The 16,628-nt window shown below is 34.8% G+C and overlaps 1 pseudogene; it reads right to left on the reverse strand.

The window, feature by feature from the left end:
* Positions 1–3,728: 3,728 nt before the first annotated feature.
* On the reverse strand, positions 3,729–15,438 carry LOC118572796 (annotated as a pseudogene).
* Positions 15,439–16,628: the final 1,190 nt, after the last annotated feature.

The following is a 16,628-nucleotide window of genomic DNA, read 5'->3' on the forward strand; positions in this document are numbered from 1 at the left end:
CTCCTCATTTTTGCCACACTGTTGGTCAGACTCACATGCCAGGAACCCGCCATAGTAGCACCAACTGGCAGGCTGCTGCTAACTTGAGAGAGACAAATAGGAAGCTGTTTTTAGCTCCGTTTTAGAATCTTTTTTTTTTTTCAGGTTTTAGGTGGAAACTCTTGCCCCAAGTTGGGCACCATTTGTAGTTAGAGTTTTTCTGCCTGGTCCACAGTCAATACAAATCTCTCTTACCTGCCAGTCCCAAAGTCGCTCAGACACAACCAAGAAAGCACATAGAAACTTACATTGCATACAAACTGTATGGCCGTGACAGGCTTCTTGTTATCTACCATTTCTATCTTAAATTAACCCATTTCTGTAAAACTATACTTTGCCACATGGCTTGTGGCTTACTGGTGTTTACATGTTGCTTCTCGTGGCAGTGGCTGGCCGTGTCTCCTCCCAGCCTTCCTGTCCCCAGCCTTCTCTTCCTTGTCCATCCTACCCTATCCTTCCTGCCTGGCTACTGGCCAATCAGCACTTTATTTATTTTAACCAATCAGAGCAACACATTTGACATACAGAACATCCCACAGCAATATTATTCCTAGAAACATGCATTGGTCTGTCTCTAAGAGTGCAGGCATTTTAATCTGGGTATTCCACGGTTGTAACAGATCTCGGCCCCAAAGATTTACTGCTACATTTGCTGCATATGGCTTCAGCCTTCTTCTCTGTCCTTCTGGCCCTATGAATTCAACCCATCTCGAACACTGTTTTATCTGAGATAGGCTTCCAATCCCTAAAAGTTGGACATCTGCCTCTTGAAGAGGCCCATTTGGATGCCATGATTTTTTTGTAATCATAGTCACATCCGCACCTGTGTCTACCAGTCCCTCCAGAAGCAGGACATTAATTCGAATTCTAAGCTTTGGTCTTTTTTCATTTACGGAAGTCTGCCAAAATATTTGTTTTATTATACAATATCCTTTGGAAATTGTGATTCATCTGTCAGAGCTGTTTTATCATCCATTGCAGTATTGGTTTTTACATTAGGCATTGGTTTATTCAGTTGTCCTGGAGAGGAATTTCTTTCATAGTGGCTGATTTGGAGGCCTGCAAGAAGCTCACTGAGGCATTTCCCACCAGTAAAGGGTTGTCTTGTATGTCTATTTTTTATCTGCATTCACTCGTCCAATGCTGGCCTTTGCCACATCTTCTACATAATCCAGTAAGTTGGAGTCTCCTGTTTAGGCAATTTCTAGAAGGAGTATTACCTCTAGGAATACCCCATGTATGGTTTTTACTTATATGACTTGGTGTACCACATTTAAAACATTTTGTATCATAGGGCCTTCTTTCACCTCTGGGATTTGTCTCTTGTATACAAGCCTCATTACTGTAGTTAAGAGACTCAACACCATCAATTGGATCACTCATGTTCCCATTCCCAGACACCACTAGTTTGCCCAGGAGATCTCTTCTATTTCCCTGTCCCAGGGAATTTCATGTATCCCAGTTATCTTTTGGGACTTCCTTGTTATCTAACCTCTGTAGGGTTGTAGATTATAGTGTGCTTATCATTTATAGCTAGTATCCACTTATGAGCAAGGATACATATAATGTGTGTTATGTTTGTTTTTCTGGGTTTGGGTTACCTCAATCAGGATGATTTTTTTCTAGTTCCATCCATTTGCCTTCAGATTTCATGAAGTCATTGCTTTTAACAGCTGAATAATACTCCATTATGTAAATGTAACACCATATATCTATGGACATCTGAATCAAAGCTTTGAATGCATTGGCACAGGAAATATGTTCTGAATACAGCATTGATATCATAGACACAAAGATAAATAATTAATAAATTGGACCTTATGATACTGATCAGCTTCTGTAAGACAAAATAGTGGTCTACAGAAGGATCTTCACTGACTGGATATCCAACAGGTGTAGCAGGATCTTAAAGAGACTTATTAATAAAATCCAACCTGAGGCCACTTATTGGGGTGAATGCTGGAAGGTCAGAGAGACAGAACAGGCCACAGCTTCCTCACCTTGCCAGTTCCTCAGTTGGTCTTGTTTCATCAGACTGGAAGCTTCTGAGTCCTCATCCAAATGGGTCTCAGCTGAAGTGCTGTTCTTAAGCCTAAAAGCATAACCAGCCAAATGCTTAACCAGCCAAATACAACTAGTTTCTGGTCTTCATGCCTTATATATATTTCTCTTTCTGCTGTCACTCCCTGGGATTAAAAGTGCACCACCATTGCCCAGCTTCTGCTATGGCTTGCTCTGACCTATTTTCTAGCCACCTGTTTTGGCTCTGTATCTAGTGGCTGTCTGTTCTCTGACCCCAGATAAATTTGTTATGGTGCACAATATTTTGAGGAATACAATACCACCACAGAGTGCTAATTTCCAAAATATATAAATAACTCAAGATAGCTAGACATCCAAAAGCTAAGTAATCCAATTAAAAATGGGGTACAGATTTAAACATAACAGAGACTTCTCAGAGAAGAATCTCAAATTGCACAGAAACATTTAAAGAAATGTCAACATCCTTATCTACCAGTGAAATGTAAATCAAAATGACTCTAAGATTCCATCTTACAGCTGTCAGAATGGCTAAGATTAAAAACACAAGTGACAACTCTTGATAGAGAGGATTTGGAGCAGGGGAAACACTCCTCCATTCCTGGTGTGAGTGCAAACATATATAGCAATTTTGGAAATCAATGTGGTGGTTTTTCAGAAATCTGAGCATTGATCTACCTTAACACCCAGCTACACCACTCTTAGACATAAAACCAACACATGCTCAATTGTAGCACAAGGCACTTGCTCAACTAAATTCATAGCACCTTTATTCATAATAGCTGGAACCTGGAAACAATCTAGATTTTTCTCAATTACAGAAGTGATAAAGAAAATATATTTTTTTTGAGACAGGGTTTCTCTGTATCTTTGGAGGCTGTCCTGGAACTCACTTTGTAGACGAGGATGGCCTCAAACTCATGGAGATCCACCTGCCTCTGCCACCTGAGTGCTGGGATTACAGGCATGTACCACCACCGCCCGGCAAGAAAATATTTTAATGGCTAAACTGTTAAAGAATGAAATTTCAGTTATCATATACTTTGCTTGAGTCATGTGATACCATTACACAACCTCAATAACAAGGTCATCCAGATGACAATAATATAACAAACAGGGGGAGAGAGAGTATTGTGGGAAGGAATTTCAAAGTGAGAGGTGAGACCTGAGGTCCTCTTTCATTAGACTTTATCTTTTCATGTTATGCCCATTTCAACATGGCTATCTTAAGAACCAAGCCTTTAAACTATTAAAGTTTTGGACAGAAATCACATCCAATCATAGCAACTTAAGGCCACATTACATATACAAAGTTTGGTAAGATGACAGAAGGAAACATTGTTCCATTTTAATAATTTATACAAAAATCCATGACTTTCCTTAAAAATAATTTATATGCAAAATACTGTTTGATAATCTCAGTCAACCTATGCCTACTGTATCTTAGTTGTAATCAAATCAATGATATTAAGAAGAATATCCACTCTGTAGACAAATCTTCATCAATGCCTGAATTAGTTTTTAGTCTTGTTTGAAATTATTTGACAGAATTTACGTAAGCATGGAAGTGTTAACTTTTTTTTTCATAGGTTGAAGGTAAAGTCTTTCTTGGTTGAGAAGTCATGTGACATGATCTTGAGTCAATTGGCTCAAGATCTGTGTGCAGGAAAGTTAGGTGCCCCTGACACCAGCAGCCATCTCATCTTTTTACTTGGATTAGTAAGCTTGAAGGCCAGTACTACTGTAACTGTCTTGGTTAAGACAGTAGAAGCAGCCACAGTGAAGACTACTGCAAATATGGTCTGCTGCATGAAGCACATGGCCTCATTGGGTTGGCCAATGAAGAGAAAGGAACAGAGAAAGCAAAGGATGAGGGAGATGAGTAGAACATATCTGAGAGTTCTGTTGTTGGCCTTGACTGTGGGAGTGTCCGTGTACTTCAAAAAGATACCCAGTACAAAAGCTGTGAGAATAGAAAAACACAGAGCCAAGCAGGCTAGAGACATTCCCAAGAGGTCTTCATAACTCAGAAATTTTACAACTTTTTTGAGACAGTGAATTCCTTCAGGGTTGGCATACTGATCATCAGGGCACTTCACACACTGATCCATGTCTGGTACAGGAAGAAATACATCATCAGGTTTAATATTTCCTGGTAGTTCAAAGGACATGTTATTTTAATACTTTAAAATTTTCTTTTGAAATTAGCCTTAATTTTGAGGTAGATAGAAAATTCAAATTTTTGTATTTAAGAATTAATAGCAATATCAAATTCTATTATCCTTATGAACAATTTTCAAATTCTATTGTTTATATGTATCAGTTACAGCCAAGACATTATTATTTTATTGTCAGAATTAGTTAGCATGTGACATAATATTCATGTTTACACAATAAAACACCTTAGTGAAGACAATATGAAAACACAATTCGAGGGATGATACCCTAAGAAAGACACAAGGACTGCCCAATGATAGAGAAATGGATGAGATGTACATGAGCAAACTGGGGGTGAGGAAGGTTAATGGAGGACAATGATCAGGAGAAAGAGAGCTTAGGGGAGCTGGAGGCCACAGCTGGATCATGAACAAAGTAGGTGAACAAGGAAAGAGATACTATGATAAATGTAGACTCCATGGGAATAGGAAGAAGCAGAGTGCTAGAGAGGTCCCCAGAAATCCACAAAGATGACTGCACTATAGACTACTGGCAATGGTCGAGAGAGTGCCTGGGCTGACCTGCTCTGGTAAGGGGATGGCCAAACACACTAACTGTCATGATAGATCTCTCATCCAGTGATTAATGGATGCAGATACAGAGATTCACAGTCAAGACCCAGGTGAAGCTCCAGGAGTCTAATCGATGAGAGAAAGGAGGGATTATATGAACCAGAGATATGGAGATCATGATTGGAAAAAGCACAGGGACAAATAGCCAAACTAGCAGAAACACATGAAGTGTGAACCAATATCTGAGGAGCCCCCATGGAACTGGACTAGGCACTCTGGATAAGTGAGACACTTGATTAGCTAGAACTGTTTAGGAGGCCCCCATGTAGTAGGACTGGGACCGGTCCTTCATGCATGAGCTGGCTTTTTGGAACCTAGGGCCTATGCTGAGACACTTTGCCCAGATTAGTGCAGAGAGGAGGGGATTGGACCTGCCTCAACTGAATATACATGGCTCTGCTGACTTCCCAGGGGAGACCTTGTCTTGGAGGAGGTGGGAATGGGGGGTGAATTAGGGTGGAAGGCTGGGGTGTGGGTGGAGGGAGTACAGGGGAATCTGTGGCTGATATGTAAAATGACTAGTAAATCTCTTATATAAAATAAAATAATTTAAAAAAAAAGAAAATATAACCAACCAACTGACAGCATGATCTACCATAGGACAAATGCCTCTTAATCAGGATGCATCACCCATGAGCATCTACAAATTATCACAAATCTTATAGTGGCTTTATACATAAGGATGTGCCACTCCCATGTCTTAGGGGAGATAAGAAGTAGACATGTAAATATGACAGAAATTAACTAATCTAATGGATCTTTTGGCATGTTATATATTTACCTGACATATTGGAAATTTCATTCTCTGGGCAAGAGATACAATCAAAACAGCAGACAGCCTTTCCCTGCTGAGGAGATTTTCTGAATCCTAGACTGCAAGGGACACTGCATATTGAGGATGGAATCTGAAGAAAATACCAATGGAATATAAAGAAAATGTCTTACCTACTTGGTAGTTGTGATGGAGACTTAAAACATGTTACTATTGAAAAACATCTTTTTAAAAATATTCATTAAATGAAAAAATGATCATTTATATTGTGGTTGTATATTATAGATGTATTGTGATTTATATGAGACATTGTATTTATATGTGTGTGTTTATATTTTATCTATATTCATATACTATCATATATATATATATATATATATATATATATACATATATACATATATACATATATACATATAAATATGTATCTATGATGTAGGAAGACATTCCTGGCTGGTAAAGGCTACAGCCTCCCCATGGCCTGGCAGCTTATCTCAATAGCTCTACAACATGGAGTTTCTTTACTCCACAAGAACTTCTTGCCCCTGCCTGCCCTTATTTGGTGAATGTCTCTGGACCTGTAGATGCCTGATTCATATTTGGTTTGAACTTTGGCACAGATTTCTGCTAGAAGGTTTTTGCTAAAAGTTTTGCTATAGGACCCTACTGCCACATACTAAGCCTTGTGATAGGAACATGCCACTTGATGCAAATTAGGGTTTGTCGCCAGGATCCCAATCTTATATATTCTTTACATTCTAGAATAAAGTTGGGCTGATTCATCAAAGTCTGTCTCCTTGAGAATTGTATCTGTTAGTGCTCACGGGCCATGTGCAAAGCTTTCTGAAATAACAACTGACTCTTTAGACTGTGGAGAAAAGGCTGGGAGGAAAAAAGGACACATCATAATATATGAATATTCATACTACTGGAATAAAATATGTCCTGAAAGGAAAATCTAGAAATGTGGGAAGTAAGTTAGTGACTATATTTGAAAATACTCTATTTCATAAGGATGCTGAAGTCAACTTTGAGATTTTGGTTACTTATATTTCATGTAGAGTTGTATAAGGAGGTGCACCAAACCTGATTAAGGTCTATGTTCCATTTTATCATCTATTTAGTCATATACAATTGCTGTCCATGTAACAGATGTTTGGTGAACTTACCTATTTTCACCTTAAGTGCATAATTATGCACAAAATTGAAAGAATAGTGAATGTCATACTCTACATCATGATTTTCTTTCTGATTCATGTTCACTTGGTCACCAACAGGATTAATAAATTGTGTGTTCTTCAGGAAATGGACCATCTGAAACATTTATTATTTTAGGGTCAAGTATGCTTACACAATAGAACAAATAATTTAAAGTGTAGATTGCCTCTAATTTTCATTAATCTCTCTAGAAATACTACTTAATACCAAGTACTCATAAATAGATGTAAAAATTTATATAGGTGTAAAAACAACATAATTTTTTTGAAATATCAGGTTCTCACTGAGATTAATTATGTAACACTTGCCACCTGAATGATATTCTTGTTGCACAAAGAGGTATTACCCACGTTATTTTCTCTAAACATTACCCGATAATCAGCTAAGGAATTGAGTTCCTCAGTATATTAAAAAATGTGTAAGAATTACTTGCTTGTATTTAGGATCTATCCACTTAATTGCTCACTAAATTTTTGATCATTTAAAAGGACATTCAGCTTCCTGTTGGCTTTCAAATTTTCATGAGAAAGACATACATTTTATTTAAAATATTACAAACATACTTATGGGGAGGAAATATTATGGGAAATATTATTGGCTTAGATCATGAATATCTGTCTGAGTGTCAGTTTTGCATGGAGAATTCCCATGATGTTCTGTCAAAGGTATCTAAATTGTATGTATGTATGTATGCATGACAGGAAGGTTCCTGGAATCCTTGGATAGAATGTTATCCATTATGAAATTATATCCATGAGACTACATTTCATTCATTAAAATATATATTACCTTACAAGAATCAAGTGCCAGTTTTTTCTCAGAACATCTTGGGAATGAATCTACTTCTTGTAGCAGCATTTCATGGAGTGCATGGGCCACAGCATGCACAGTATTATATAGAACATAACCTGTACCACACACAGATATTTCTAATTGGTGCCCAAATAACCAACTATACTGTTTTTCTGTTGAACAATTCTTAAGATTCTTAGAATTAAATGAAGTCAGAGAACAATTAAAATAAATCCACCATAATCTACCAAGGAAATTTTCATTACTATACTTGGAAGGATCTGCTATCTCAAGAAATGTTCTAAAACCAGGTAATTCAGAAAAGTGAAGTAAAAAAGTAAGGGTCCCGTAGAAGGAATCAAGAAGGAATCTCTCATCATGATGGATCATATCCCATTGTGAAGTAGTGACCCAGATTTTCTGAATGTTTGATAGTCTGTAGAGTCTAAAATTAAGTTGCAGATGAGAGTCTTTATCTCCATAAATGATAACAGCTTTGGTTGATGATGCTGTGATCTCATTATAATAGACATTTATATTTTTCTGGAATAACATTTTATCTTCTGTGATAATATGAACAAAGGCTAAGCATACCATGTTTGTTTGCATCTCTCTTCTCAAATCTGAGAGAAATTGAAGTCCTAGATCATCATCTGAAATTATTACACCAACCAGGTTCCATTTAAAATATACTATCAAAGACACCATTGCCAAGGCCAGAGACATGTCCTCAGGAGCCATCTGGTAGAGATGTAGAAACTGTTCATGGCTGCTCAGGAGAGGATGAAATGGTCCATAGTAAAGCTAAATGCCACAGAATAGACAATAAGTTGAAGAAGGTGGAGTACATAATGATCAGAATAAAAAAAATGTGCTCATCATAAGATGGAAATAATAAGACATATGGATTTCCATTTCATTAAATCACATATAATTTATTGAGAATATCTTAAAAAGTACAGATGAACTAAATCTGCTACACTTCAATTTTCTCCTTTTGGGGGTCTATTTATATTAAAGTACTGGTATATTTCACAATAATTTGAGTATATATGCTTTGAATTCTATTCATCAAAATACACACATACACATTTTTTTCTTTTTTCTTTTATAATCTGAATATCAGAACAAAGGGAGCCAATATTTAATTAAAACTAACTCACCCATGCTTACCTCTGGTCTATTTGTGATGTACAGGAGTGATCCAAGCATAGCAGATGATAACCATATCGGACCTGTAAGTGTGATTATATATCTTCTCTGATTTATACAGTAGTAGTTAGGAAGAATTTCACCTAATTTTGTGGATAAACTATTCATTCTCCTATCATCCAGGAGGTTACATTCAACTTTAACTAGCAGAGAAATGTTGGGTAGAATATGAGGGTCTTTGTTGATATTTTCAAGAGCAAAATAAAGAGACATAATCAAGTGGATATTTTTATATGTCAACCTGAAGAGAGCAAATTAATCATTAGAGATTGGCCCCAAACATGGTAATATTAAATTAAACTAATAGTTTTCATGTATTTAATGCTTGTTTTTATTCCCTACATTTCTATGGAGACATGAGCCCTCTTTCTGTGCTGTGTGATAATATAAATTCTCTGGAATTAAGTACAGAGTCTTAAAGATTTTAAGGTGGATCTCACTCATGTGGGATGTTTTCATTTTGAACTTTCACAGTTTTATCCCTTTGTGAGCATATTGAGAAGAAGTTTCTAGAAGACATTGAATCTGTTTATTCTTTTATTGTAGAATTGTAACAGAAAAAATAAATTGAAAATAGGTGGATATTATCTTTTACCCAGATTGTGATGCATTTTTTACAGAGAAGCAGCCATTGACTAGGCCATGACTTAGTTATGAATATAAGGAATGTATTACCAAATATTTCCATCTGTATCACTATTTCTGAGAATCTTTATGTTCATAAGCAATGCAGATAGCATAAATACTTTTAATTTTTCTCTGTACTTCATGCACCTTTGTCCATTCCCATTATCTTTGATGCTGTATAACATCAGTGATATGTTATTGCTTATAATAATGATCATTTATTATGAATAATAAACCCTCTTCACATGGGCCCTCATGTTGATGATGATCCCTTTCATTTTATTATTCATCAGAACATGCTAGTCATGTCTCTAGATTCCTCTTTCTTTGTGTTGATTATTAAAATATTTTCCTTCCTTAATATCTTAAATTTTAATCCCCATACAGATCCTTAGATATATTTTTCTTATTTATTTTGAACATAATCTCTAACAATTTATAAATATTGTGTCTCATATTTCTTTTTTCCTTACAAATGTTTCAGCTATTATTTTCTCTCATCTGTATTCTATTGCCTTATGACATTATTGCATATCTGAGTGAAGTAGCCTATTTTTTAGCACTACAGCTACTATTCAATTCAATGAACAGTATATTTCCCTATAATTTGTGGTTCTAATGCTGGAATAATTTTACTCCAATGTTTTCATTCTTTTATTTCTTAAACTTTTCTGTTGGATTCAGAAAATAAGTCAAGCCTGAAATATTTTTCATTGCCCCGATATTTGTGATGAATTTTATCGATGTATGATATTTCCAGTTTTAAATTTGAATTCTCTAATTCAAGCAATGAAGTCACTGTTCCATGAAAGTAATATCTAAAATTGCTAAAATCAATGTTTTCTAAATAAAGTTTTATAACTTAGAATTGTTCTTCTTATGTTTTCAATTCTTCTATTTCCATGAATACTTACTATTCATGCTTTTTTATTTAAAGGATTCTATATCACATCTTTGTGATATAATCACAATTAGTGATTTACGTATTGATTAAAAATCATTTTTCTATGTAACATCATCAATATTTCCACATTTCCTAGTCTGATTGATGACCCATTACTCATCAGTGCTGGATTTTCATTTTATTCTATGGACAAGCTGAGTATAAAAGAACATTATTTCCCCTTCACTTCTCCATATTGTCTTGTCTTCCAAAGTATGTTATAAGGTATTGTCAAACTTGAATACTGTTTATTCCAAGACCAATTTTTTGCCACCATTTGATTATAACTTAAAAAAAATCCTTTAATGTCAGGATTTGTATTGTTTATCACTCCTGGGCTAATCCTCATTTCTTATATTGTTTTACTCCTCTGTGTTTTTGTAGGAATCTCTTGCTTTATTAGAAGTCAAAAATTTGCTCTTCTATGTAAATACTTTATGCATATGTAACTTAAATAATCTAGACACATCTCATTCATCACAGAAATATGGCTAATATGGATAAATATTGGCCATTAATAAATGCTAGAGAAGGAAGTCCTAGATTTCTTTAAGAATATTACATTTAGTGTATTATTCATTGGCCAGTGGAAGGACACGTTTAAAAATTAATCAGAAGTACAAAATATACTCGGTAGCTTAATAAAAAAAAAAAGAGTGTTGAAGGAGGGGAACAAATGTCATCAAAGTACTGTATACCAGACTCTTAACCAACTAATAATTGTACCTAATGCAATTAGCCTCAAAATATTACAGTTTTACATGAGTTCACCATTTTGGAGATTTAAACTTATGTGAATGCAGTTTGATTAATATCCCTGGCATCACTATGTGTCCAGGATGGAGACAGTCAAGGCCAAAAGTATTTACATTGTGTCTTAAATAAACAAGAGAAAATAATAGAAAAAGTTAGGATTTTACAATTCCAGTAAAATAACTTATCCTCATATCAAGTGTGCCACCTATAAAAAGTGCTACATTGAAGTTTGTTTAATTAGTGTGCAAGAATTTTAGCAACCCTCAAATCCAACCTATAATCATTCTTAATATATAAAGAAATAAAATAAAATCTTGGTCTCAACAATCCACACTCTTACAATCCCTCCTCTTTCTTGACAATTGAACTCCTGGAATCTACCAGGTTGAGCTGAATCCTCATGGGAGTCCTTGCCCTGGAGGGGATGGGAATGAAAGGGAGGGCCTGGAGGGAAGGTGGGGGCGGGAGGGGGTAGGACAGGGGAACACAAATATCCACATGAAAAAGTAAATATATTTTAAAAAAGAAATAAAATGCACACAATATGCTACCCTTTCTGTCATCCATCAATCCATTACAAGTTCTAGTGAATAACTGAAGCCACAAAGGAAAAAGTCTTTGGTTAGTCACAGAAATTCTGATTAAGTATGCAATAAAAGGAGTTGGCATATGTAAAATTTGCCTTATATTACCTGCCTAAAAGACTGGTTTAACTCAGAAGTAACATGGGCCAAAACTGGTCAACCAGTAACACTTTCTAGTGATTGCATTTGCAAAAAATGTCAATGCAGAATATTGATCTGGTATATTGAAAAAATTCTTCAATTCAAGTTGAAAATGAATTCATTTCAAACATTTCATTTTTATATTATAATTTGTCACAATATCAATTTCTAATGCTATACAAGGCCCATGAAAACAAACAATGAGAAGATTGTCACATATTGATATATGCGACAGTCAAACATGTTTACTATAAACAATAATCACATAAAATTTATTCAAATAATCAATTCAAATCAAATTCAAGTGAAATTTACTCAATTTGCAACCTGTCTTTGAAAATGAAAGATATAAAATAAACAGAGTAAATGTTAGAGAGTATTTCATGCAATGTTAGATTAAAATTGAGAGATAAACACACTAATTTCAAAGATAATTTATCAAATTATAAGTATAAACTCTTTGAAGTTGCTGATAAGCAGCAAAGGGTGAAAATGTTTTAAATTAAGTGTGTAGGATATAGGGTTCTCAGGCAACAATAAAACATCATAAATATATTATTAGTAACTATTGAGACAGATTGCCAAAATTTTTTAAGCAAGATATACATTTGAAATATATATAGTTTATATGTATGTATATAAGTGTAAACACATACACACACACACACATATATAATACATATATATATATATATTTGCCTGCATTATACTTGTGTTTTAGAGGTAATTTAGAGCTCAATTCAGCTTCACAAAAGCACATGTAAGTAATTTTTGCTCAATTTTTTTATTTCTACAATATTTTTTCTTTATCAACTATTATGTAATTTTTCAGGTTGGAACCATCCCAACACTAGCAAGAATATGATGATACATCCTATATGCTGATTTAGAACAACATATAGACAGATATAATGCATATTTTAAAAATGCTTCTATGATAATTTATGTAATAAATATATATTTCAATGTGTATTAGATAATTCAATCCATTTTTTAATGAATGTTTATTTACATGTAGAAAGTCATGGATATGATCTGTGCCATTTAGCAGCCTTTGTATCTCTGTTGCATTTATGCCTACAGAATCCATTTCTTGCCTTAATGAGTAAACCAGTAATCTTACATAGAGAGATCATAAAACTGAGGAGTGTTTAGCCATAAGCTGGTGAGATTTCAGACCCAATAAAAACAGGAATTACAAGTTCTCTCATCTCTACTTCCAAGAAGACAGTTTCTCTACAACTTCAAGAACTCTTGTGACTGGTAGAAAAATCGCAAAACTTTGCCTAACTTGAATGAAGATTTTCTCAATCAAGCTCTACTGAACCTCTTCTCTAATATTTTTATATTTATTTGATATTTAGGACTCCTGAGTCATCACCCTCATGATCATTTGACAATCAAAATTACATTGTCAGTGTAAAAATTACATGATGTCATTTAATGTCAATCCTTATTTCCTTCATCCCTGTGGTTATATTTTACACCCAGATCAGTTTTATTTCTGTTTTTCATTATTTCCTTAATTCTTTAAAGATTTCTTTCATCTACTTCATGATCCTGTGCTATAAATTTCATTCATCCATATGTGATTAATAAATGAATACAACTTTTGTCTCAAATGATAAAACTTCACTGTGGTATTCCTCACAATGTGTACAGTGCCTATCTTGTACAATGTTGATTAGCAGATATTTAGAGTGTTGCTTGTGACAATTTGCTTCGCATGTTACAGAAGACATTGCTACAGTTGTACAAACCAAATATCAAATCCAATACACATCATTAATCCAGTTAAATTATGATCAAATATACAAATCTTTAACAAGTTCACAAATTGTCTCCTGAAAATGTATAGATGGCTTTTATACATGAATAATATAGAACTTGAAAAAAAACTACTTGACATTGTCATTAAAAAGAATCTGGCTGTATATGTGCTAAACTGAAAAAAAATTAATAGAAAAAATAAAATTACTACAGTGAATGACCTTTTTGTTTCTATGCTTGTTTTCAGCTGCAGGAGTCATGCAGCCCAGCAGTTTGAAATGATTATACAAACAACAAAAGTGTGTTGTTTATATTCCCACAATATATGTACACAATTTTGATAATTGGGAAAAAAGGTAAAGAGAAACAAATGTGGAATAAGTATCAGAGATTAAAGTTATGGAGCAGAGAACCAAGACATGAAAATATGAAATCAATAGTAAGAAACATGACCATATCTGTGAGTTTAATAGAGCTCTTTCAAACTCTGACAAGGGAGATATAAAAGTCAATATTTACAGTGACAATTTATAGTTGGGCTTTTCTTAGTGTCACCAGCATAAAAAAAAATGACATGGAGCCATATTAATTATGCAAGCTTAGCCTTACCTTATGCTTGATTTTAACTAGGCTTTATAACTTAACCCATTTCTGTTAATTTACTTTCTTCCTGTAGCTTTATTACAATATTACTGCACTGCCAATCTTCCCTGATCTGTGTCTCTTGGTATATCTGCCTTCTTCTTTCCAGTGTCCTCTCTACACACAAAATCTTGCCTGGCTATTCACCTTTTTATTCAACTAGAGTGACACATCCTTACAAGATACCTCTTTAACAGGTACACAAATTGTCTCCTGAAAATGTATAGATGGCTTTTATACATGAATAATATAGAACTTGAAAAAAAAACTACTTGACATTGCCATTAAAAAGAATCTGGCTGTATATGTGCTAAACTGAAAAAAAAATAATAGAAAAAACAAAATTACTACAGTGAATGACCTTTTTGTTTCTATGCTTGTTTTCAGCTGCAGGAGTCATGCAGCCCAGCAGTCTGAAATGATTATATAAAAAACATTTAAACAAACATACAGTATTCTATTAAGAAATGTACCCTTGAAGCAAGGCAGAAATACTAAAGACCTTTCTTCACAGGAATTGGGTATTCAATCATGATAGAAAAAATCCTAGCACAACATGGATAGCAAAATTTACTCAACCTCAAATAAATGGTATCTTGTCAGTGCCTTGGATTATGATTCCATGAACATCACTTGGTAGCATGCAGTGGGAATTACCACTATTAAGGAAATCACTCTAGAAGAAATATAGACAGGGTATACCACTCAGCTTTCAGCCTGAAAATCTGACTCTAAAATGATGAACCAGATAACCATTAAATCACCTGAAACAGCATAAATAGTCAGCATAAAACAAAATAAATTTTGCTTATTTTCTAGATCATAAGGTAGAGCAAAACAGACAGATGACATGGAGAATGATGGTTGTCCATTCATGGGCCTACATTGATGATTCATCAAAAACAAATAAATGAAGGGCACTTACTTCTGATCTTGATTCCTGGTTAAATATTCATTCTTCATGTGACCATAGGGAAAAAAAAAACAATCAGAGTCTTTATCTTCATCCCAGGTATCTAGATCTTTAAGTCTCAGAAAGCACCTGGGACCCATCAAACTGCAGAAAAGGAAAGAAAGCCTCAGGACCAAGAAGAAAAATGTCAAATAGAACATCTTTATAATGTCACCGAGACTGGATCCAAGGTAAAGTGTAATAAGCAGAGTTTCACAGAAAACACGTTTCAAATGTGCCAGTACACACACATGTGTCTCTTTTACTGCTCTAGTAGTAACCAGTGTACTTTTGTTTCCCAATATATTTCTTCTCATCTTATTATTCTCTGGAGAACCCTTAAACATTCTCTGGCTTCAGGGTCTTCATCCTAGTTAATATGCTCAGGTGCAAGAAAATTTCAATAATTTTGTTGTAGTAATTATCTTCATTTGAACATTCCTGTGATTCCATCCATATCAGCTATCATGAGGGCCCCAGGCTAGAATCCTCCTGAGATATCTACCTAAAAATCACAATCTACAAAATTGTCTTTTCTCATCAGCATGTGAAACACTTGAAGCCCATTGCATTAGACATTCCAAACCAAGTTCGATATGGAATCGTCAGACAAAACACATTCTAGACAGAGTTTACTACAGAAATACAAATATATTTCATATGGGATGCATTATCACCTATTTGGTTTCCTGATATTGACATCCACAAAGCATACAATCTAACACATACACAAACACTGAAACACATACACACACACACACACACACACACACACACAAACACAAAGTGGTCTCAGGCAGCAGAAAATCTCCAACAGATTAAGTGAGTAGTATTCTTCCTGAAATCATAAATTCCAATCAGTATTTCAATATCAATGCAGAAACTAAGTAGCTTTTCCACAGTTCTATTCATGGTCTGACTCTCAGTTCCCATTTATTGATACCTCATAAACAGACACTTCTATATCTACATTATTGGATATTCACATTAGGTATTCTTTAAATAGTCTGCTACTCCTAATTGATTGCATATTTTAAATAAATTTTTATGTGTGGTGGGTATTGTGTTGCCTGAAATATTGTTAGTACCCCGAAATAAACTTATCTGGGGTCAGAGAGCAGATAGCCACTAGAACAAAGACAAAAATGGTGACTAGAAAATGGGAAGAGTAAGCCATAACAGAAGTTAGGCGGTGGTGTTGCATGCCTTTAATCCCAACACTTGGGAGGCAGAGCTAGCCAGATCTCTGAGTTCAAGGCCACTTTAGAAATAGCTAAGCAAGGTGATCCACGCCTTTAATCCCAGAAACCCAACCTTTAATCCCAGGGAGTGGGGGCAGAAAGAGAAAGGT

The sequence above is a fragment of the Onychomys torridus genome, chromosome 1, assembly GCF_903995425.1.
Source record: "Onychomys torridus chromosome 1, mOncTor1.1, whole genome shotgun sequence".
Taxonomy (NCBI): domain Eukaryota; kingdom Metazoa; phylum Chordata; class Mammalia; order Rodentia; family Cricetidae; genus Onychomys; species Onychomys torridus.